The 24,539-nt window shown below is 39.9% G+C and overlaps 1 pseudogene; it reads left to right on the top strand.

Annotated features, from left to right (window-relative positions):
• The first annotated feature begins 15,874 nt into the window (after positions 1 to 15,874).
• LOC147447418 (uncharacterized) lies at positions 15,875 to 17,519 on the top strand (annotated as a pseudogene).
• The last annotated feature ends 7,020 nt before the right edge of the window (positions 17,520 to 24,539 follow it).

Genomic DNA, 24,539 nt, shown 5'->3' with positions numbered 1-24,539 from the left:
CCAAGATAACTGTACGCCTGTCAAACCGTGAGCTAATCACCAAGCCCACACTGTGCGGTATCGATGCATACATGCACTAAGCTCCCACCTGCAGAGAACACCGGACGTAATCACTGAGTGCAATCGCAATCACAACCTGGATCTCATCAACTTATGCGCATAAAACTCCTGGGAAAATTTCGCCAGAGTTCCGACGCACAATGGCTATCAACACAAAATAACCATTGTTTTGCAAGCTCAATACAATGAGCAATCAATGCGCATCAAACTACACTCAATATACATGCATAAGCTCTGCAAACCTGTGTCCAAAAAATGCTCACAAAGAGTACCACAAGTGACCATACATATCATCCACAACCAACCTCTGCACTTGCTCACAAGATCTACTACTCACGACATAAGCATACATAGAGCATTACCCGCTCAAAGACCATGTATGCAAGCCACAACACTGTAGAAGAACCACTCAACTGCAAAACTGGCAACACTTGTGGGAGTACTAGACTCAACCTGTACCTGGGAGTCAAACCCGATCTTGTAACACCTGCAAATGCTCACAATCGAGAAAATCAAACCAATCCACCTCCTGCTTGCTAATCTACACAAGACGAGTTTCTTTGCGGCTGAAACCTATCTTCTGATGTAGTGCTCAAAACGAAATTCTGAGGGCATAAACAACTTCAAAAGAGGGGGAAAAGCCCTAGGTCACTTGCTGGAAATGCTCCCGGAACGCTGAGTGTGAATTGCCAAGCTCTGGATCCAGAATCTGCCTGAAAAGTGCGCACGCGCGATTACGCAAAAACACACTGAACTTGGTTTGATACCAATTGAAGGAATTGTGCAGGAGAGAAGAGGAAGGAGAAGAGCACACGACACATAGATATAGGTGGGGAGACTCAATCAGTGAGCAGCCCCCTATACACTTATGCTATGTATAAGGTATATAAGTCACTGGGTGCCTAGACTCTGGGCGGTCGGGCAAGGCACAGGCACCTATACCCCAATATTTACCATGCAGTAATGCATGAGGCTAATTGGTGTAGCCCCCTCAACAAATTATGGAAGAGACACTGGACGGAAAAACGGTGGGAGGGAGTCATGGAGAACATCTGGAAGCCAAGGTGGCCTCAGTATATGAAGATATTTCTGTGGAAAGTGGTGTGGGGTGCTTTGTCAACGGGCGTAAAGGTACAAGAAAGAGGAATCGGGTCCGATTATTGCTCGTGGTGCAGAATAGCTAGTGAAGACCTAGCCCACCTTTTCATGGGATGCCAGGCAATCAGTGGCATGGCAAGGAAATAATGCAAGTGGATTCAAAGGACATGGAAAATTAAGCTCTTCAAGTCTGATCTGTTCTTTGGTAGTAATAGGTTGGGAAGTCCTGCTCTTCTTGTCTGCACTCAAATAATCAGGTACTACTTCTTTCACCATATTTGGCAAGCAAAGAACCGCCGCATGTTTGAGGGTGATCTGGCTGTGGCAAGCTTTTGTGAAATCATACAAGGGAGTAGAGTGACCATCCACATGATCGGAGGCAAACAAGCCTCAGAGGACCGGTCTAGAACAATACATGTCATGATGACATCTTGTAATAAGTAAAGCCTAGGAGTAGTTGTGGTTTCTCTGTCAAGCAGAAAACTTGTAATCCTTTGACCCTCAAGGCTCGGTCTGAGCTTGAGGTTGGTGTATATTTCTGATGTTCTTAATACTATCCACTCACAATTGTGAGTTTTGCAAAAAAAAAAGAAAAGAGCGTCATATGGGTCCATTTCTTGAAACTGTTTGAGAATGGCAACATAAGTCCACCATTTTCAATCCAATTTTTAAGTTTGTAGATGGCTCCCTTCATTGAAGAGCCTCATGAGTTTCTTTCACTTTTTGTTGTAACAAGTGAAAGGGTCACTATGGTTCTCTAAAACAAAAAGAAAGTGATAAAATCATTAGGTTGAGTTTAACTAGAAATTAATTTTAGTGTTTGAGAAAGGATTGCCTCAGATTAGCCTTGAGCTGGTTAAAAATCGAGACTAGTTGGTTGCAAACCATGGTAAAGGGAAGAAAAAATGGTGAAATATGTGAAAAATAGTTCAAAATTCTTGCAAATTTCTCAATTTTTGCTAGTATTTTTGGTTTGCTTCTTTGTGAGGAGGAAACTTGGGTGATGGCCGCTTAACAAAAGAGACTTTTTAAAACACTGACTGGAACAAAGCTATAGAATGCAAGAAAAGTCAAGCCATGTGAAGCTATGAAATGAAAGGTGGAATAAAAGGAGCTCATTAGTATATGTACATGTGTGTGTGTGTGTGAGCAAAGCAAGCCAACGAGGTGGGCCAAGCAGTATCCAATAGTGAGGAGAGGTTGGAGGCTGCCATGAACAAGGAAGAGGTTCCACCCCAAACCCAACTCCCCAAGCGAACGAAACCCTAGTCACCATTTTAGCTACGAAAGATCCAGGAGGGGTGGCCTCCACCTTCTCCAAAAAAAAAGGGGAACATCATCGAGCAGTAGAGAAGAAGAGTTTTAATCATGTGAGGAAATATAAGGCCTATACTTCATGTCTTTTTCTCAAGTGGAGTTTAATCATGTGAGGAAATATAACGTCTATATCTCATGTCTATTTCAATCATGCGACATTGATGTCTTGTTAATGCAAAATAGGAGGAGATAAGAAAATTATCAACTACATTGCTACATGCTACACACATGACATGTGTACCTTCATTTGTGTAGCAAATATAATTTCTATTTAACTTCTTTTTGGCCTTCTATCTATATCTATACTATATATGAAGCAGCTTAAAAATTTCAAAGAAGGAGAGACCCTCCATGTGTCACATTCTGCTTCATTTCAAGGACAACATTTAAAACACATCTAACTGAAAATGTAAAAGTGAAGGGTAAGTACTAAGATGGTAAATAATGAAAAGACTTTTGAGTGTTAGTAGTGGAAAGTAAAAAAGACCTTAGTACTCTATCTAAAATTATATATAGACTTCTAAGCCTATAGTTTTTGGGAGGTCATTCCACTCCGGCCCTCTAACTACTTTTATTTTTTAAATCATTTGAAGGGTGGCTTTCTTTTACATTTTGAAGGCCCTAAAGAATTTTTCTTCATGTGTTTCTCAATGGACCTCCCTTCAGAGGTTTGCATGGACCTTCTATGTCGAAATGATCTTTGACCTCGATGCTCAAAGTTCAAAAGCTAGATGCATGTATTTGTATATGTGTGTGTTTGCCTACGCGTGTTCATGTGTGTGTGTGTGTGAGTGTGTGTGTGTGTGTGTGTGTGTGAGTGAGAGAGAGAGAGAGAGAGAGAGAGAGAGAGAGAGAGAGAGAGAGAGAGAGAGAATGCATGTGTAAGTGAGTGAGAGAGAAAGAGAGAGCACCATTCACTACAGCCTGTGTGAGTGAGTGTGTGTGTGTGTCTGAGAGAGAGAGAGAGAGAGAGAGAGAGAGAGAGAGAGAGAGCACTAAGCTCTCCTTGGCTAGAGAGAGAGAGAGGGTGGGAGAGCTCTCATATCGGCCCTGGAGAGAGAATAAACATTGGTTTTACAATTAGCAACAATCGGCAAAGCGACACTCGACGAAATCCACAATCAAGAATCCAAAAAAAAAAAAAATGGAGATCAACATCTATCAAATTGAAAATTGACAAAATTGAGAGTTGATGCAATTTGGAAAGTTCAATCCAACAAGTCCAAGGCAAAAGATGTGCAAGTCCAAAATAGCAGCAGACCTCAACAAACGAAAACGGCAAAGGTGGATGACAAGAGGAAACTCTGACAATTCTTGGCTATTTTTGAAGGTTTTTACGCTAGATTTCTTTGAGCTTTGTGAGTGCTCTCGCCTTTGGGTTGACTTGGGATTCAAAGGTGAATTTCAAAATTTGTAAGTGGGATTGCACTAAATATAGGTTTTCTCGAGCATTTGAAGGAAAATTAAATTTTTTGAGAAAAATCTCAAAATTTTGTAAGGGGGGTTACACCAAATCGAGTTGAGGCATAGTGTTTTCTCCTAAAAACTTCGAAAGCTTGCATATGAGAATTCTTAGGGGCAATTTGATCATATTTGAAGGCTTTTACACCCAATTTCTCTATACTTTGTAGGTTTACTCACCTTCAAATCTATAATTTAGAGATAAATTGAGGATTTTTCAAACATTTACCATACCTTTTTTTTAACATTTAGAGGCAAATTTACTATATTTGTTTTTGCACTAAACTTCTCTGTACTTTGTAGATTCTTTAAACCTTAATTTATGTTCTTGAACCTTTGTATTTAAAAAAGAAAATGCTCTTAAGAACTCGATTTGAAATAACTTAAAAAGAATACACATATCCTTTGCACAGGGGTCTCCAGCCAATACAACATATGTACACTGTGACTCAAAACATACCCAAACGTTTTTGTTGCAAGTACACTATGTTTCTATCAAGTTCTTCTCGGTAAGCCGCTTCCTCCTGCTTGATAAAAGCCATTCACCAGTAGAGATAAATCTCAAAAAAATTAGATGGGATTATACTAAACCTAAGTTTTTTCCTTGAATCTTTGTGGGTGTCCTAACATTCAAATTAAATCTTAGGGATGTGTGGCCCTTCCTATGGAGAGAGAGAGAGAGAGAGAGAGAGAGAGAGAGAGAGAGAGAGAGAGAGAGAGAGAAAATAAGAGACCCTTTTCCTGGCACCCAATCCACTTTCTTTCTTTTTTTGCCTTGGTCCCCCCCCCCCCGCCCTTTCCTTATGTCACGTGTTAGCATTAGATATAGTTGAGAAAATTTGTAGGTGGGATTATACTAAACCTAGGTTTTTCTTGAACACTGAGGTACACAATAGATTTTTGCTATTATTCGATAGTCCATTATCTTTATAATAGAGTTTAAAAAATTAGAGGAAGGAGAGGGCCTCCATGCGTTGTTTTCTGGTTGACTTGCATGGCCTCTTGGATCAACACCAAAATCGAGTTGTTGAGTCCCTGTTGGGTGGTCCTCCTTACCATAGACACATTAAAGTGCCTTTGAAAATTGAGTGATGTAGTTCAGATTCTACTCAATTCCATCATTTTTCAATGACCTTCAATAGTCAAAACTATATGCCTGACCCGTTGTCAATCTATGTGTGTGTGTGCGCGCGCGTGCACGCTCACATGAGAGAGAGAGAGAGAGAGAGAGAGAGAGAGAGAGAGAGAGAGAGAGAGAGAGAGAGAGAGAGAGAGATGTAGGATCCCCTTCCATTGTCCAAACTGAGGGGACACATTCCTCTCCATGCTCTCTCTCACTTCCCAATTAGCAGCGATGGCACTTCCCTATACATTAGAGCAATGTGGGGGCTGACGTATTGAGAGAAATTTATCTGTAGGTTATGATGGTGATATAGTAATTGAAGCAAAAAGTTAAAATGATGAATACAAAAATACCTTAATTGGGGATGCAAGGATGTAGAGCAGCTTATCATTGGATGCATTTGGGATTCTCCTATGGCTAGCAATGTGGTTTTAGCTTCTAGAAGCCATTGCCGCCGATTACTTTAGCTTCACATATTTGGAGAATCTATAGATGTTTTACATCTATCCCAAGGCATGTGTGTGTGTGCGCGTGCGCGTGCGAGAGAGAGAGAGAGAGAGAGAGAGAGAGAGAGAGAGAGAGAGAGAGAGAGAGAGAGAGAGAGAGAACATAATTTAAAACAACGTTGGAACAATCTAAAAAGGAAAATTGGTGTGTGTGTGTGTGTGTAGAGAGAGAGAGAGGAGAGAGGGAGAGGCATTGTTATCTTCTTAGAGTGATTCCAAGGACTACAATTTCATTTTTCTCACACGTGGACACACAAATACACACACACCCCTCCTTAAATTTGACTTCGTGTGTGTGTGTGTGTGTGTGTGTGTGTGTGTGTGTGTGTGTGAGAGAGAGAGAGAGAGAGAGAGAGAGAGAGAGAGAGGGTGGGTGGGGAGGGAGGGAGGGAGGGAGAGAGGGATCCATTAACCATGCTTTTCTTGGCCGTAGCAGCGCGGGTCATATACTAGTAGTATCTATATGGGTGAAGGTCATTCAATTTTACTTGTTTGACATGTGTCCGTCTAAAAAGCTTAAAAGTCTTTCTCTTATTTCCTTTCAATTGCTATTTTCCAAAGTTGCATTCATTTGTTTGAAATTTGTTATGCTGAAAATGAAAAAAGTTTATAGAACAAAAGATTAAGAGTTTGATCCATGATGTGAAGTATTGATTCAATAAAATTTTTTATTTAACATTTGGATTTGTAAAGAGTCTTTTCATTTAAGGACTTAACAAAGATTCATTTCATCAAATTGTTTTATTGTTTTCTATGTTTATTAAATTATATATATTTTTATGAAAGCATTAAAATTAAATCTATCGTTTTTGCAAAAGTGACAGTTGTGAGTAGATTGTATTAACATAACAAAAAAATTACAATTTTTTGTCATGCTTGTGACGAGTCTTAACAACTATAGAAGGTTTAAATACAACAGTTGTCAGGGAAGCCACCCCTAAAACAGAGAAGAGACCACTTCTTTATCTAAGCAAGTCCACTATTTTGGCACCGAAGGCCGTGTTCCACTCAAGAGAGCTCATTTGTATCCCAACGACGACAATTGCCTCCTAGCTTTCTTTTATTCTAGTTTTACATTGCATCTTTATATTTTATTGTTTTTATATTTTATTTTGTTTTTTTCAAATAATAATGTGCAATATGCATCTTTCACCTTATTATTTAAGTGAAGTCTTTTCTAATATATACACCATTTGTGATTATGTATGTATAGCAATTTATGTTTTTATTTGTTTTCATTTTATTTTGTTTTCAAATGATAATGTGCAATGTGTACCTTTCAGTTTATTTATTAATTGGAGCCTTTCTTAATATATAAACCATTTGGGATTATGTATAATAGATAATATAATTTTACATTAAAACATATAAAAATTCCATTCGATTGTAAGCAGTCACTTAAAATTACTTTTATAAAATCTTATTATCCCCTTAACTTAGCACGCCTTCATGCATCCTCCCCTTGTTTCCAAAGCACCAACTTCTAGAAAGCTCAATTTTCTTCAATCTTACATTATTTTTCAAAAAGTGATCCGCCAATTGTGGATTTTTCTTAAAGAAAATTGTTGGTTCACAATTTTTTTGAATATCACACATTTGTTTATTTATTGACTACTTCTTGAGGTTTTCCATGAGCAAAGTGGCAATGCTACTTGATTAAAGAAATTAAAGAATATCACACATTTGTTTATTTATTGACTACTTCTTGAGGTTTTCCATGAGCAAGGTGGCAATGCACCATCTCTTTGAGATATATTTTGCAAAGGGAGTTGAAGATTTTACAAAGACTAAACGCATTCAAATATGGACGAACCACCTCTACGGAAGGTTTTGAAAGGTGTTTTAATGCATGTTTCCTTTGTTGTTTTTAAATTAATAGAGAACAAGCCTAGCGTTGCCATGAAAAGAAAAATTAGTGTCGTCCAAGCTTAAACATCACACCCTTCGTATAAAACCCTCTCTGCATTCTAGTGACCCTTTGCTTCACTCCCCCGTACCCTCCACCTCATGCTCTCGATGCTAATCCTCCCTCATGTAGAAACAAGATGGAGAGAGATGCAAGCTTGGAGAGAGAGAGAGAGAGAGAGAGAGAGAGAGAGAGAGAGAGAGAGAGAGAGAGGGATATTGAATTATCATCCATGAATATCAGATATGACGTATGGGACCGAAAACAATTACAACAAGTTCTACAAAATGAGGGGGAAAGATAGGATGAACAAAACCTATGGAGAGAGGGGTGAGGAGGAAGCCACTTTGGGAGTTTGGAACTCTTGAATAATGGCTTTACCTCCGCAATAGACTGCACATTTTCGTGTTGTGCATGCCTCTCGCATCTTTTGGAGTTTTGCCTTCTTTTGCTTGAGTTGAACATGTGAGATCTTCTACAAATCACATTTTGGTGTCCTTAAGAAGCCTCAATTGCTCAAGGAGTTTGGTTTTAATTTTATTGTTTTAATTTTATTGTTTTAATTTTATTTTATCTTAGAATGCTAATGTGATCGTTTCATCTTGTTGTTTAAGTGGGCCCATTGTAACAGCCAAGGCATCTCTATTAATTCTTCATGGAGCATGAAAAAAATAAGTATCATCTTAAGGGCAATTCCACGTTCTTAATTTTGAATGTCATAAAAAACTCCCCTTTTCTTTCCACATTTACACAAACTTTAACCTCACTAATTGTTGACCATTTCACCTCTATGTAGATGTGTGCACATTTGTTGTGCAAAGGAATGAGGACGAAGGGAATGTGTATTTTCATATCCATAATTTGTCGTTAAGTAGTGGTGAGGGCCAGACCAATTAGTAGGTCGATTTGTAACCGCTAGTTTGTAATTATGTGTTTATATGGACAATACAATTCTATATTAAAACAATAAAACTGCACAACTAATTAAGACCTACTTTTGATAAATCTTCTCCCTCCCTCCTTACCTTCAATAGGCCACCGTAACTCCTTACCTTGTTTGCTTTTTAAAACAGCCGAGAAGGGAGGTAGACATAGTACATACATTTGATGTGAAGTATTGATTGATTGATAGTTTTGGAGGATAGTTTTGGAGGAGAAGTATACAGCCATCCATTTGGATGGTGGGGCGTTTTTAGACCTATTGATTTCAGAGCTTTGATTGACTCTTGGCTTTCTAAAGTAGGCCTTTAGCCTATCAAAAGGACTATGTGTCAAATCTTCAATTTGCTTTGCTAAATCACTTATATTAGCTCTAGCATTGTAGCGTTTATGTACTTCTATCTATCTAAATCTATCTATACTACATATAATGCAGCTTAAAATTTTCAAAGAAAGAGAGACCCTCCACGTGTCACTCATTGTTTCACTCAAAAAAAGACTTACAACGCATCTAATCTAAAATAGAGGAAGGGTTATATTTAAAATACAAAAGTGAAGGGTTGAACCATAGTGGGTGTGCGCAATCTTGTAAAACTAGCTTGCACAAGCAAAACGACAAAAATAGAAAACAAAAAACAAAAGTGAAGGGCAAGATTGTAGAAAGTGAAAACCTTTCAATTCAAATTCAAAGAATTGTTTACTTTTTATAAGGTAATCTAAAACACACGAAGGGTTAGATATAAAATACAAAAGTAAAGGGTAAGATTGTAGGAAGTGAAAACCTTTTTGATAATTGAAAGTCAAAAGACTCTCTACTTTTACATAAGGTAAATGTACGAGTTGTTATTTAACAAAAAATTGATTTTTAAAGATATATTTTATCTTTTCAAGGTTTTTTTAAAAAGATCAATATTGATATACTTTAAATTTTTTGTAGATTTGTAGTTTAAAAATTTGAAAAATAAAGCTAAAGGCACTTATTTATGTTTTCTTAAAGTGTTCAAAAAATTGTTGAATGCTATGCACCTTTGTTGTTGCTACCCTTCCTCCCCCAAATGTTGGTTATTGCAGTGAGAGTGTGTATGCACATATACATGTACAAAAGAGACACTAATGAAAACTTGAATGTTGAGTATGATTCTATGATGAGAGGGGGCTTGCCTATTTACAACATAGCTATGCCATCCATGTGGCAGCATAGATACAATTCAAGTTTTGAGAGAGAGAGAGAGAGAGAGAGAGAGAGAGAGTTAGCAAAGAGAGGAGGTTTGTGGATAGTCCATTTTCATGTTTAATTGGAACAAATTTGATTATGTGAATCACCTTTTGGGGTCGTGGAGAGTGCACTACCAACTTGGAAGAATGTGTGTGTGTGTGTGTGAGTGTGTGTGTGTGTGAGAGAGAGAGAGAGAGAGAGAGAGAGAGAGAGAGAGAGAGTAGAGGGGCAACAATTAATGAGAAGAAGAGAGTAGAGAGAAGTTGTATGTGTATGCACAAGAGAGATACTAACAAAAACTTCAACCTTGAGTATGTTTCTATGAAGAGAGAGAGGCTCAACTACTTACAACAAAGTTAGGCTCCATGTACTGGCTCTATATGTAGTTCAAGTTTGTCATGGGGGTAGCGAGAGAGAGAGAGAGAGAGAGAGAGAGAGAGAGAGAGAGATTAGAGGGGCACTCATCGATGAGAAGGAGAGAGTAGAGAGAGGTTGTATGTGTGTGAGAGTATCACAACCTGGGAAGATGTCATTGCCAATGCAATCCAATTAGAGGACAACTTGATGATAGCAGGCATGAGGGTGTCTACTGACACGAGATCCACTAGCTCACAAGCCATTGAGTATGAACCCATGACTGCAAAGCCCATTGCCAATGAGCCAAAGGTATTTGAGACATTCTAGACAGACCTCACCAAGGCAATCCAAGAGTCTCTTAAGGATAATCGACCCCCTCAAAATAGTCACATGTATCCAAGAAGGGAGCAACAATGGTGTTCCATTTGCTTAGGTCCACATAGCACTAGTGAGTGCTCTACGTTTAGAGTAAAATTTAATGGAACTTGCAACGCATGTGGTAGGTATGGTCACCAAGCTAAGGATTGTTTAATGATCAAACGTATGATGGCAAATAGACCACCTGTAGCCTGGACGGATGCACCTCGAGCTCCTGTATTGATGCCTACTCCACCTGTTGAGCAACTACCGCAACACATGGTCCCTAGATCTCAAAATGTTGTACAAGCTACACCGTTACCACCTCCTGTGCTAGGACCGCAGCCCCCGCATCCAAGAGTCGCCCCTATGAACCAAGTGGGTTGTGAGCCATCTAATGCTTATGCAGATGGTTGTGAGGAGGAAATAGACACTAGTATTGCCTACGGACTTGATACATTGGAAGAGTGTCCTATATACTACATGGAAGATTGTTGGGGACAAGTCAAGCCGGTTTATCAAGCTGCTGCTCTCGCATCCAGAGGTCAAAATATCAACACCCAGGCTAGGAGGCCACCTCTTCAATGCTACGAGTGTGGGGGACCACATCGAGTAGCGGAGTGCCCTATTAGGCTGCAAAAGAATGCTGCACAGATGCAAGTGAATCAAGGGAGCACGTCTGCAATGCCAATACTCACATGTAATCGTTGTGGCATAGATCACTTGATTGCCCAATGCCCCTATAACCCAAATGCGCCTAAAATCACACCCCTGAATTTGGTCGAAATTGCTAGTGTGACATCGCCAATACCACCCGTCGCACCCGCTTATGCGATTACACGGTCCATGCTTCAAGGGCCAAGACATATCCTCGAAGAGAGAGATACCGCGTCAGTTATCCAAGCAAAGAAAAAGAAGACACGAAGGAAGAAGTCGCAGAATACGGAAAATTCAAAGCCAAGTTCCAAAACAAACATAGGAACAGGAGATGACCCCGTGTATATGAATGACCTCGAGGATGATTCAGATTCAGTCGAGACAATGGAGACTAGAACCAATACCACAAAGGGAAAGACCGACAAAGAAAACCGTAACATGGAACCAAATGAAAACCGAATAAGAGAAAACCATAAAGAGCCTCTGAAAACACCACAAGTGTTTCCAAATCCAATCCAAGACCCCCAAGATAAACCGCAGGGGCAAAAAGGGAAAAATCGTAAAAAGAAGATTGGGACGTACCCAAACCCTGTAGACGAGATTAAGCAGGTGAAACATCTAAGAGGTTTAGTGGAGGAGACTCAAAGGAAACTAGAACCAGAACCCATGCAGGTCAAAATTCATGACACAGTGTTTACCACGCAAGTTCATCCACCCCACATGAACCATAGACCGTTAGCCATATCTAGTATCATCCAAGAAGGGAGTGAGGACGGGACATCAGAAAGTGAGCATACACCCTTCTTGTTGGAAAGGATGTTTAACGAAGGAATACCTGATCCCATTGAGGAATATGAGATTCCATCCTCACCAGTTCCTAGTCAAGGACCTACACCCTGCAAAACGCCAATGAATGTTGCCAAACTAGTGGACTTCATGTCTTCTGAGGTCCGAACCACGATCATAGCAAAGCTGTATGGAGATCCTGAGTTATTCCTTGCACTTCGAGCATTCCTTAACGGAGAGCTACGAACGGGATTACCGCAGTTTGCGCAACCAAATAGGCCTGACTCGATTATGATTGATGAGGAAAATCATGTGCAATCACTTGACTTAGATGGACACGAGTCTGTGATCGAGGTACCCATTAACGAATTAGGGCAGTATTTTGAAGGCGACGAGTCTAATGCGACCCTACCCATCACTACCAAGGGATTAACTATAAAGGGAATTCTTGATGGTGGTGCGGGAGTTAGCATCGTTACAAAAGATTGTTGGGAATCCATGGGAAAACCCCGCCTCAGTGTTACTAACATTGTGGTAAAGATGGCAAATGGTACCATAGCCAAACCTATGGGGATGCTCAAGGATCTTAAGATCAAAGTTCTAGGACACAAGGTACGACATACGTTCATTGTAATGGATTTCTCTAAACACCTTATGTCATATGAAATGATTTTAGGACGACCATTCATGAGGGAAGCACAAATGGTTCACGATTGGTCTAAAAATCATGTCTATTTGCAATTCCAAGACTCTGTCCTTAGAGTGGATTTGGTGACTGGTAAGGTACACCCCTTAGGGAGTAAAACCATTATTGATCATCGCTCTGACACCACAGTTCACTCGGCCCCACTACAATATTGTTACACTTGTAAGAAGGATACAGACATTGGCCAAGATTCTCCTTATATGGATGTGTTACCGGTTATGACGGAATCAGACAATGTGGATTGGGTCCACCTAGCATCAACCATAGACACTTGGGGAAATAGGGGGACGACCTGGGTAACACCTGAGGGGGATGAAATGCCTATACCCTTAAATATGCTACAAGCAATGCATATCGCTTCTGACAAGACTCATCCTAATGTCACGAAAAAAACATACAAGTGGGTCCCTAAAGCTTCTTTAGTGACCATAGCTAGTGCTAAAAAACAGAAGCCTTGTAAGAAACGTACCACTTGCTCCAAGAAAAGTAAGAAAATGTTGCGATGGATCCCTAAACGACTATTGGAAGCCCAAGGCTACTATCAAGGAAATGATCAAATCTGGGTGCCAAAACGTAGATTGTGCTCTTACCTATCACCTGACCCAAGTGAGCCCAATCCCGTAGCTCCAAAACGAATCAATGAGCGTGGAAAGAAAAAGATCACAGAATGCTACACACCCGCTCCCGAGCTAGTTTGGGTACCAAAGAAAGAACGATTTGTTCCACCTAGCTCAGGAAGGGGGGAGTCCCATGAAGCTTCTAGCTCATCATGTAATACATCCATAGAGGTAAAAGCTTCTACACCGCCTCCATCTATAGTAGTGGACCTCAATGAAGCTACAAAAGAATCCACACCTCCCAGTGTTCAAGAATCACCTGATGAACCACTTCAAGTTCGATCCTGGGAGAGTACCTTACCACCCTTGCAGCTTGACAAGGCACCTAGGGTAATAGAAAACTACTGGCAAAAATCCTCACCTATTACCAACTGGAACAATTGGTTTCAAAGGGTGACAAGCTCATTTCAAACGGTATGATCTACCCAAGGAAGGGGGGAGTGTTTGCTGACAGTCATCATTCATTTGTTTCCCTCTCAACCTTTTTCCCTGACCTCTCAATCACCGATCTTAGGGAATGTACATATAAAGCTTTATACTCACCAAAAAAAAAAAAAAAGAGCAAGAGCAATTAGCAAACGAGTATGCACAATAAAAGTCAAAACATTGACTCAGACCTACACATGTCACATCTGGTACAGTGAAACAGAAACCTATGCCATGAAACACCTTCGATCCTCATCACTTGAGTGATGGAGGGTAGGTAAGATTAGTACGATAGGAGTGTTTCTGTTTTAGAGTTGAGTGATTAGCAAAGTTCTCTTTTCCCACTAATGTGCCTCCTGGAGGTATTCCTTTTGTTTCCTAGTGTGTACAGGAGCGTGTTGCTATTGATAGGATTTGGATCTTCATGGAACCTTCAAATCAAGCGCGACCATCAACACAAACAGGTGTTTCTTGTCCATTAGCATTGCCCTTATCTTTTTGCATCTATGATTGTCTGCTTTGATTGTGATTGGTAGCATAATATTCAGCGCATTGGCTTAGTATCAAACATTTAATTCAATGTAGTGTTTTGTCATAATCACTTGTTTAGGTGTAAAAATCAAGCAGTCCGACTAAGCTAGTTTGACCAAGCTAGGTATTAGAAATCTTCTCTTAATACCATGGGGAATGCCTTCCTAATAAACAATGGTTACTTAGGTTCTTAATCCGATTTAGGCAGCATTGTATGAAATGTACTAGGGCTTTCTAGTGGGCTTAACCCTATTGACCTTTAGCTTAAGTATTATAAAGGGAGTTTACTAATGTGATGAGCCTGGGGAGGGTAACAGTGTTATATGACCCCCCAAAGTTACAAAATTAAAATGATGAAAATGAACAAACAAAAAATCAAAGTGCCACAATGTAAAATTTTAAGCTGGAAGAGAAATCTCAGCTTGATTTGGTACTTCACTCACATGTATTGCCTATGGTACTAGAGCCCTAGAGGTTCCCAGTGTGGGCGCTTTTCCTTGAAAAGCAAAAAACCCAAGGCATACAAAATAAGCACACACATCATAATTGAATCACTGTGAAAAGACCTTGGGGGGTCAAAGAAAAAGTAATCAGCCAGGCGATGATTTCATGAGAAATTCCTTTTATGGTAGCTTAACTACAAAGTCTTCTAGGTATAGCCTCTAGTCAGCCCTCGAACATGAATACTTGGCTCTCGCGATTAAACAACTTAATTGACCACAGAAAATTAAGAAGCTTACCCATGGTATTAATATTCGATCTCTAGTGCTTTTCGACCGTCAAATTAGCGACCCCAGACTTGTTTAATTTTTTACCTTTACATCTGTTTATGCATTTGATTACATTGCAATTTAATGTTCATTGCTAATAAATTGTTTGAAATTCTTTTACCAATCAATGTGTCTACCTAAAACTGCATATGCTTTTTAAGAGAATGCAATTACTGTGCCAATGTTGTTTGATTTTGCAGTGACTGAAGAAGGCTAAGGACATTCATCTCAAATTCTCTTCCACCTCGACGAACCAGCTTCAACTCAATAGCTTCCGAGGACGGAATCTACATCAGGAAGGGGGGCATGTTAACCCTCACGGCACACGGACACCCATCACCTACGATGGACGCGTATTATGTATTCGATAGAGTCAGGTACCGGGCTTGTCGGACCAATAGGGAAAGGTAGAGTGATCGCCGATGAGAGGCGCACTTTAACTTGGACATTCAAGGGATTAGTTGGTTAAGCATGGGCGCCCAAGTGTGAATGGGGTGAGCTCCTATAAAAGCCAACTAAACCTAATTTTTACTCATTCTCTCATTTGTGCAATTGAAGAGTGCTCTTGCTCCATCTCCATCTTCTTCTTCTTCACCTCCTTGTGTGTGTGTGTGAGAGAGAGAGAGAGAGAGAGAGAGAGAGGGAGAGTGTGTGTGCGATCGAGCATTACGAAGGCACGACGGCGGCGAAGCGGTTGAGCGCGGCACGACTGCAGCTTCTTCTTCATCGCGGCGAGGAATCCACCACGAAGGCGAGCGTAGAGCGGTGAGTGACACACCCTTTGTTCTCTTGAGCTTGCTAGTTTAGGCTTGTTGTGTGCTTGGAGCCGTTTGTGGCTCGCATACGGTGTATTGGCAAGTCCCTTGCTTCGACAGTGCGGCAAGGAGTGCACATTAGTTGATACTTTGAGAGGCCTTGCCTAATCTCAATTGTTTTAATATATTGTGAAGATTTCTCTTATCACTGATGAGTAGCAAGAAGATATACACTCTCCCTCATATTTGTAAAGCATGGCCAATGCTTTCACCTCCATTGTTTTGCATGTATACTTCTACTATTTTCAGAGAGGATAAGAAGTCCTTAGGTGCATTTCTTCTTAGTGATTGGGAGAGAAAGCATTGTACATGGTGGGTTGATATGAAGAAAGGATGCTGTATTGAGGAGGAAAATGAAGCATATGTAAGGCATAAAAAAGGAGAGTGTAGATCTGACTCAGGGTCAATTGGAAATATGAATGAAGATACATTGAGACAGGTGCAAGAACAACAAAGAACTATTTTAGAAGCCGAGAAACTTCAGCTAGAAAAGCTGCCTGCAAAGACAGGATGACCAAAGTTTACCGTTGCTGACACACGAGGTATAGAGACTCACCTTGCATGCATATTTTGTGTTGTACATTGCATAATAGTTTATAATTTGGTCATGTATTGTTTTGTAAATAAATGTAGGGAAAGAAAGTGTTGATGTCGATATTACACATGCTAAGAAAAGAAAGAAGAGCTACACCACTGACATGATATACTTGCCAATTCAATCCTTCTCTCGACTCTCTCATCGTGCATCTAAGGAGAGTGTGGCAGTTCTAGAATCTGACTACATCATCTTGGGTAAGGACATTCTTGCGAGGAAGCTAGGTGGGGATTTTGAAAAGATACGGTCATTTTTTCTAAAGGCTGGTGGTGAGAGAAGGCAACGACACAAGAAGACTTGCGCTTGGAGTGTTGATTTATGTGTTGTTGACTTACCAAATGGATCTATGGTTCCAGGTAATGTTTTTCTTGTTAGGGAGCACTAAATCACGAAGTTGATTGATATTAGTATGCATTCTTGATATGCTTCTTGTATAACTAATTGTAGGGTATGAAGCTATGCCTTCTTGGAATGATATCTCTGATGATCATGTACTCTACTTGTTGGGCATTGCGGCAGCTTGTATGTATGACGGTGGATGGACACTTGTTATGTGCTCCACATCCTCTCTCCCCATTGTTGAGCGTATGGTCTCAAACGTGCGGATGGAGGTTCATCTTCGATGGTTGGCTGAGACTACAGAGCCATATGCTTACACTGGAAAGAGTGATTTTGTGGTGAAGGTGAGTTTCAACAAAAATTGCATAATGTAGCTCTTTATAGCGAATATAGATTTTTATACATGTTCGATTGACATTTAATATATTATACATTAAATGATATTTATGTCTTTTTTTTAAAAATTTGGCAGGAGAATGCATTTCATGTGCTTCTTTTAAAAAGACCTGGTTGCACACCATTGCTTCATTTTGAAGGAGGCAATATAATAGGAAAAGAGCTCCAACAAAGTTTGGACTCTTATATCCTTAAACATTTTCTTCCATCATCACAACGCTCTAAACAAGCAGGAAATATTGGAAGTTGGCGAGGAGGAATTGAGAAAAGTCTAGTTTTCATGCTCATGTTTGTAGAGTTTCTAACTACCTCAAATAGCACTGTCTTGGAGCTTGGAGCATGGACGGGACCAATTTTAAGAGCATGTCTACATATAGGAAGGTGGTGTCTTGGAATGGAGAATGATCATTCCATTATTGAGAATCATCTTCGACCATTGATAGCTTCTTACTTTGTGGATGTGGGAGCCTCCTCCTCATATGTACCAATGGAGGATGATGATATTGAACTCTTTGACTTTCAAGTGCCCATAGATTGGTAAGTTCTAACTAAAAACATCATTGTAGTCTCCTTAAAAATTCTTTACATGGTTGATATATAGCCTTAGAAATAGGTCTTTGCCATGTTATGCTGCAGATATGGCAAGATTCATGTGCCAAAGAGATGACCATTTTGATCGACCATTGGCGGAAAAGCGAAGGACACGATCGATTTTTGTTGATGACCTTGCTTTGCATAGTGATGATACTACAGGTAGCAAAGCTTTATAGAGCTCAATTTTTTGTATTGCTAGGATTTTGGTGTTGGACATTATGGTTCGATTTGACATGATATTTTCTATTTTGCATTATGGTTTGCGACAAATTTGGACATATTGCCTTTTATTGAATCTATGGTTGTGTTTTTGTATTGGACATTGTAGGTGCATTTGAAATTGCTCTTTTTATTTCACATAATAGCAAGCTTCACTTATAATTATGTATTCACTTACTCATGATAGCTTTGATTGGAATATGGCATAGCTTTGAAAAATTGCATGAATTTCATATAATTGACAAGCATCATTTGGATATATTTTCATCATCGTTTTTATTATAATTAGTGCATTTTGATATGCTAGCATTTTGATCTCTCTCTCTCTCTCTCTCTCTCTCTCTCTCTGTGCGTCTCTATTGAGATCGCCCATAGCTGCCAGTCATCACAACAGTGGGTATTGCTAGGGCTAGTTAAGATGGAGGTCCTACAAGTATTATGCAGGTTATAGGGTGGATGGGCTATATTAAAAGTGCTTTTGGGTGGTACGTAGGGCACCAGGGTACATGCATGTTACAGGGCAGAAAGACCAAGTATCTAGGTCGCCTCAAAGGCAGTGTTGGGAGGTATGCAAGTCAAGGTCGGCGCACAAAGTCGGCGCACAAATTAGAGGCTGCCTTGGCAAAGGGTTTGGTGTTTTAGGTCAGTGAGCGGGTGGCAAGCTAGGCCTTGACCAATAGACTCGCCAGATGTTAGCATCGTCATAATTATCATAATTAGTGTATTTGGACAAGTTAACTTTGAAAAAATCACATGGAGTTTCATGTTATTGACAAGCATCATTGTAAACGCGATAATGTTCATTGCTAAAGTAATGATTTTAACATGATTTCAAAAAACATAAATAATAGAAGTAAAAAAATCACAAATTTATATTATAAAAGTCTTCTCGGTGTTATCTTCACAGTTTACATAAAATATCCAATTATACAATAACGTATTTACATAATATTGTAACCAATTTTCCTAACATATATATTTCTAATAGAAATATATAACTAGACGATAAGATTACTTCGAAGCTTGTTATTTCTAGCTCAGATGTTTTAGCCCGTTGAACTAACATACCCGGGCCAGCCATAGGATCTCATTACAATAGAGGAAATGCCATGGACCTTGAGCTTGTACATTGGCAACCTAGGAACATAGAATCTCATTACAATAGAGGGAAATCTATGGCCCTTGAACTTGTAAATTGGCACCCTACGGCCCTAGGGCCATAGAAGCTCATTACAATATAAGCCAATCTATGGTCCTTGAGCTTGTACATTGGCAACCTATAGCCCAAGAGCCAACGAATCTCATTACAATAGAGGGCAACCGCCGATGGCTTAGGGTCATATTATATCTCATTAGAATAGAGGGAAACATATGGCCCTAGGGCCATAGGATCTCTATTTGGAATAGAAGACAACCTATGGCCCTTGAATCCTATATTGACACCCTATGGCCCTTGAGATTCTACATTGGAACCCTATGGCCCTAAGGCCATAGGATCTCTCATTAGAGTAGAGGGTAACCTATGGCCCTAGGACCATAGGGTGACCTAGGTGTCAATGTAAACACTACTAAACACCATGTAGGATATTCAAGGGAACCTACATATACACAAATGGAATCCCTATGGCCCTAGAGACATATTAATTTTAGTTGAAATGGAGGAAAACCTGTGGACCTTTCTATTCTAAATTAGAAGCCTATGGCCCTAGGGCCATTGGATTTCTATATAAATTAGAGGGAAACATATGGCCCTAGGGTCAAATGGTAGCCTTTTGATGTCAATATCTAAGCCCTCCAATAGAATTTATACCAGTCAAGGTCGCCCAAATGGGCACCATGGAAGCCCTATTGCCCAAGGGCCATAGGATCTTTGATTACAATAGAGGGCAATCTATGGACCTTGACCCTATAAATTGGTACCCTATGGCCCTAGGGCCATGGGGCCATGTGAACTCTCATTGAAATAGAAGGCAACATATGGCCCTAGGGCCAACGGTGGCCTTAGGGTGTCATTGTATAAACTTTGCAAGAGCATTTATACCATTCAAGGTCACCTGCATGGGCACCATGGCAATCTATAGAGGGAAATATATGGCCCTTGAACTTGTATATTGGCACCCTATGGCCCTAGGGCCATAAGATTTCTCACTTGAGCTTATACATTGACACCTTATGGCCCTAAGTCCATAGGATCTCACATCATACTAAAGGGCCATAGGGTGGACTATGTGTCAATTTAGAAGCTCTCAAAGAGTCTTTGGGCCCTTGATCTTATACATTGGTACCTTATGGAGCTCACATCATAATAGAGAGGAACCTATGGCCTTAAGTCTAGAAGATGGCCTAGGGGTTGATTTAATATTAAATGTGTATGCCAAAAAAACTTTATCCGGAATGTTTATAAAAAAATCATATTGATTACTTATAATCCAGTAACTATTAGTAGTAATCTTTGAGAAGGCTTTTAGTTTAGTATGAAATTCTTTAATGTGTTCACTAAGGCCAATGTTTACTGCCTTGAGAATTGATGCCATGAGGTTAGTCAATGGGGAGAATATACATTCATGCGCATTGGTTATCCATCTAGATTCCTCCTTGTGAATTTTGTAATCACCCATGAGATAGGGAAGAGTATGGTTAGAGGTTAATAATAACTCATTCATCGAGGAGAATTGTAGGAAATCTGCAATGATTTCATCCTCAAATTTGTGAGATATTTGAAATTCACTAGATGAAATTCTTTTATTTGCTACTAGATGGACTAATGTTTTACAAATAAATATGGGTTTTTGGGAGGACTTATCTAGGCCACAAATAAAAAGGTGCTCAAGCAAAAATTCAATGTCATTCATTGAATCAAGGTCCTTAAACCAAGGTAACTGATTAACCCTATGTGATGGGAAATTGACTCTAAATGCTCCATTAATTTTTTGAGCGATAATATTATGGTGCATAACACAATCTTCTATACCCAAAATATTACATATTTTTGACCAACCACCAATCATCTCTTTTGCAGCTTTGATAGGGTCTAAGGGGACCATAGGAACATGGTTAAGCACTTTACAAAAGAAGTCTTTTAACATGATATGTCTGCCAATGTTAGTGTCAGTTGTAAGAACATGTATACCAAAAGGTTCCACATTTTTATGAAACCTAGCAGACCTACTAAGGGTCATACAATTACATTCAAGTGATAAGTTAAATGGGATAGAGAAAGTATTGAAATATTTTTATAAAATGTTGTTTAAATTTCTAGTGTACTTCAGCCAAATTTAATGTTGAAGCACGTTAAGGTTCTAGAGGTATGCAAATCAAATTCAAGACTTTTTGGTAAAAGACAAAAGGTTCTATAAAACCCAAAATTTATTACAAAAAAACTAAATGTACGAATCTTGCTTTTGCTTATAGTTATTAATCATTTATTTGTAAGAATAGTCCGAACCTGTTCCTCATTTGAGATGAATTCCAAAGCTTTTGATGTATCTGCAGTATCTTCACCACCCCAAAATTGTTGAGGTTTCTTATGTGCAGTAGATGATGCACTGCCAGTTTTATGCGTGATCTTCTTCATGGGTTCTTTTCCTTTCAAAGGTGTACGGATATTTTTGATGATATTGGCTATGGGTGAGTCTGGGTAGTGTTAGAAGCTGGACACACCCCACGGCAACTAACTACTCGGAAGATTATTATTTTTTGTAATCATTCATTTATTGAGGAAAACCTGATTTTCACCTTGTAAATATTGGGACTTACAGAAGTTTCTAGATTGTATCCCAGTTTTGATAGTTAGATTGAGTAGTTGGTTGATTTTGGAACTTTAGGGTTTGAGAATTGTAAGGTATATATACCACTTTTTAACCTTAATAAAGGGACCTATTGTCATTTAAAAAAAACAAGTTTTGAAGTCTGTGAGTGAGCGTACTGTGTACGAGAGAGAGTGTGAGCTTCATCTTGACGTTACGTGTGCACCGGTGGTCGGAATCAAGTGCAGAGAAGTGCACTGTGTTGCCCCCGACGAGAGCTACACGCCGATACCTACATTGTGCGCGTACGGTCCGGTTTTGCGAGCTCCTTCTACGAGCTTCATCTGGTGTTTGAGTGAGCATACGTTGTCCGATTTTGCATTGCAGCATATCCACGTGTTCACATTGAGTAGAGCTACACATTAGGCACTTTGGATTTTGAAAACAAAGACCTACAAATTTCGGCCAGACATCCTACGTGATTTTGCATCGGGTGTTTTGGGTTGGGGTTTTGGTTCATAGACCTTAGGGGGAGCGACCTATTGGTGTTAGTAGGGTCTCCTTCAAGTTCTATGGTGTTTCGAGATTGTTTGATGGGTGTTTGGCTCTAGAAGCGTTGTGGGAAGTTTCCTCTTATGCACTCTTGAAGGCTGTGACTTAGACAATTGGTAGAGACTTCTGTAGGAATTAGTTAGGAGTTGGTCGAGTGTAGGTTGACACCTTATGCTTGCTTCCACATGCCTGCGGGTCGAGCTTCGTCCTTAGCTGACATTATATGTTAGGTGAGTTCTCGCTGTGCTGACGTCCGTTGCGGCGTATCCGTCCAACATTGGTGCCGCTGGCGGGGACGAAAACCTTAGGTAGGTGACCGAGACTAATCCTTGAGGATTGGGATTTTTGGGTTGCCAAAAGTCTTATTTTACATTTAGATAGGATCAGAGGATGGAGGACTCTCTAGGTCTTAGAGGGAGTCTAGGAAGCGCGTGTCTGGCCTAGATCCTTCGACTTAGGTAGATTAGGTAGACCAAGATAGTTTTAGGTAGTAGTCAAGTTCTTGAGTAGGAGTTGGAGTGGTAGAAGCGGTGAGAGGAGAGCTTGAGAGTCCAGAAAGGCCAGAAAGCAACCAAAACACCATTATCACCATTTTACATGATAAGTAGGAGTAGAGTAAGTAGGACATTATGATTCAGGATCTAGAGCATTTCATGCATGTATACTTGCTTGGTAAAATCATCACAAGTTTGGAAAAGACGCAAAAAGACGCAAAAGTTTGTTTGAAAGCCTCAAAGAAATCCAAAAGTTACTGTGAGTGTTTCTGATAGAGCTACAGAGCATCAGGAACATTTCTGTCAGAAAAAAAATTAATTTCAAGCCAGGAGACATCCTACGCGTAGGATGTCTACAGGCTAATCTGGTGGGATTTTTGGGATTTTGAGTTGACCAGTGTGTTCAGAAGGTGGGGTTTACCCTAATTTCAAATGGAAAGTGGAAATTTGACCATATCTTGACAGGATAAGGCCAGATGGACTGAAATTGCCAGACATCCTACCCAAATTGTGCCAAAACATTATTTTGAGACCAAAACCATAAAATGGCTGCAGGAGCACGTCTTGCATGATATATTGAGTGACTGAGAGGGGTTTCACCTCATTTGGGTTAATAAATTGGGTTCAAAGCAGACTTTAGCACTTTTGATTGAAAAAGGCAATCTCAAACCAATGGACTGCCAGACCCGGTCCATCCGCCCAACCTAGGTAACTGAAGTTTGTAGGCCCTATCACCAACTCGCTTGATATCTTGAATGGCCCACAATAACGTGGAGATAATTTGGGTGTAGGCTTAGTCTTCAAACTTTGTGAATTCTCTGGCACATGCAAAAATACCTCTTCCCTTTCCGTGAAGGTAACTTGTCGATGTTTCTCATCAGCATACTTCTTATACCGATCCTGTGCTTGTCGAACATTTTGTCGAGAAAGTCTCAACATTTCCATATGATCTTGGAGAAACTCCTTGACCTGTTGGAGCTTCTCAGTTGCCAACCCCACCGTCACTGGTGATCTAAGTTGAAAACCATACATAAGCATGAATGGACTAAAACCAATTGTAACATGCTTAGCACTATTATATGCAAACTCAAGAATAGGAAGATAATCTTCCCAATCTGATTACTTCTTGCTATAACGTATGCTTGTAGAATATCCTCTAGCACTTGGTTGACTCGTTCAGTCTGACCATCTGTTTCAGGGTGATCAGCCGTACATAAATTAAGTTGTGTACCCAATCGTTTAAAAACAGCCCTCCAAAAATGACTGTTAAACTTGGGATCACGATCACTCACAATGTTACTTGGCAATCCATACAACCTGTAAAGATTGTCCACAAATAACTTAGCTAATTCTGGAGTGTTAATGGTTGACTTGGTTGGAATAAACCGACAAAGTTTAGTCAACCGGTCTACATCCACCTATACCAAGTCATGTCCTCAAATAGTGGTTGGTAAACCCACAATAAAATCCATGGAGATACTTTCCCATTTACCATGGGGAATCTCTAAAGGATGTAAGAGTCCTCCTGCTTTCAGGCGCTCTGCTTTATTAACTTGACATTTTTGGAAATGCAAGACATAGTCTTGAACATACCCATGCAAACCTGGCAAGTAAAACTGTTGTCTTATGAGTGCATAAGTTTTCTTAATTCCCGAGTGCCCTGCACTTGGACTATCGTGACATTCATAAAGAATTTGGTGCCGAATGTCCGCGTCCGTCGGTACACACACTCTCCCCTTGTGGAGTAGGTACCCATCATCTATGGAAAAATTCTTTCATCTCTGCAGTTCATCACTCGAAAGAGGAGAACCGGGTGTGGAGGAAACAAAACCACTACCAACATTGGAGTGAGAAGGATCCATCTTTCTAACATAGCTCCACACCTTGGAGTATGCAGTATCATGCTCGTACTTACCTTTGAGAGATTCCAAAAATTCACTCCGCAATTCCGTGAAA

Source organism: Adiantum capillus-veneris, chromosome 11 (genome assembly GCF_014529385.1).
Source record: "Adiantum capillus-veneris isolate H3 chromosome 11, ASM1452938v2, whole genome shotgun sequence".
NCBI classification, from domain to species: domain Eukaryota; kingdom Viridiplantae; phylum Streptophyta; class Polypodiopsida; order Polypodiales; family Pteridaceae; genus Adiantum; species Adiantum capillus-veneris.
Note: the sequence above shows the minus strand (reverse complement) of the source record. Positions and strands in the feature narration are given on the sequence as shown.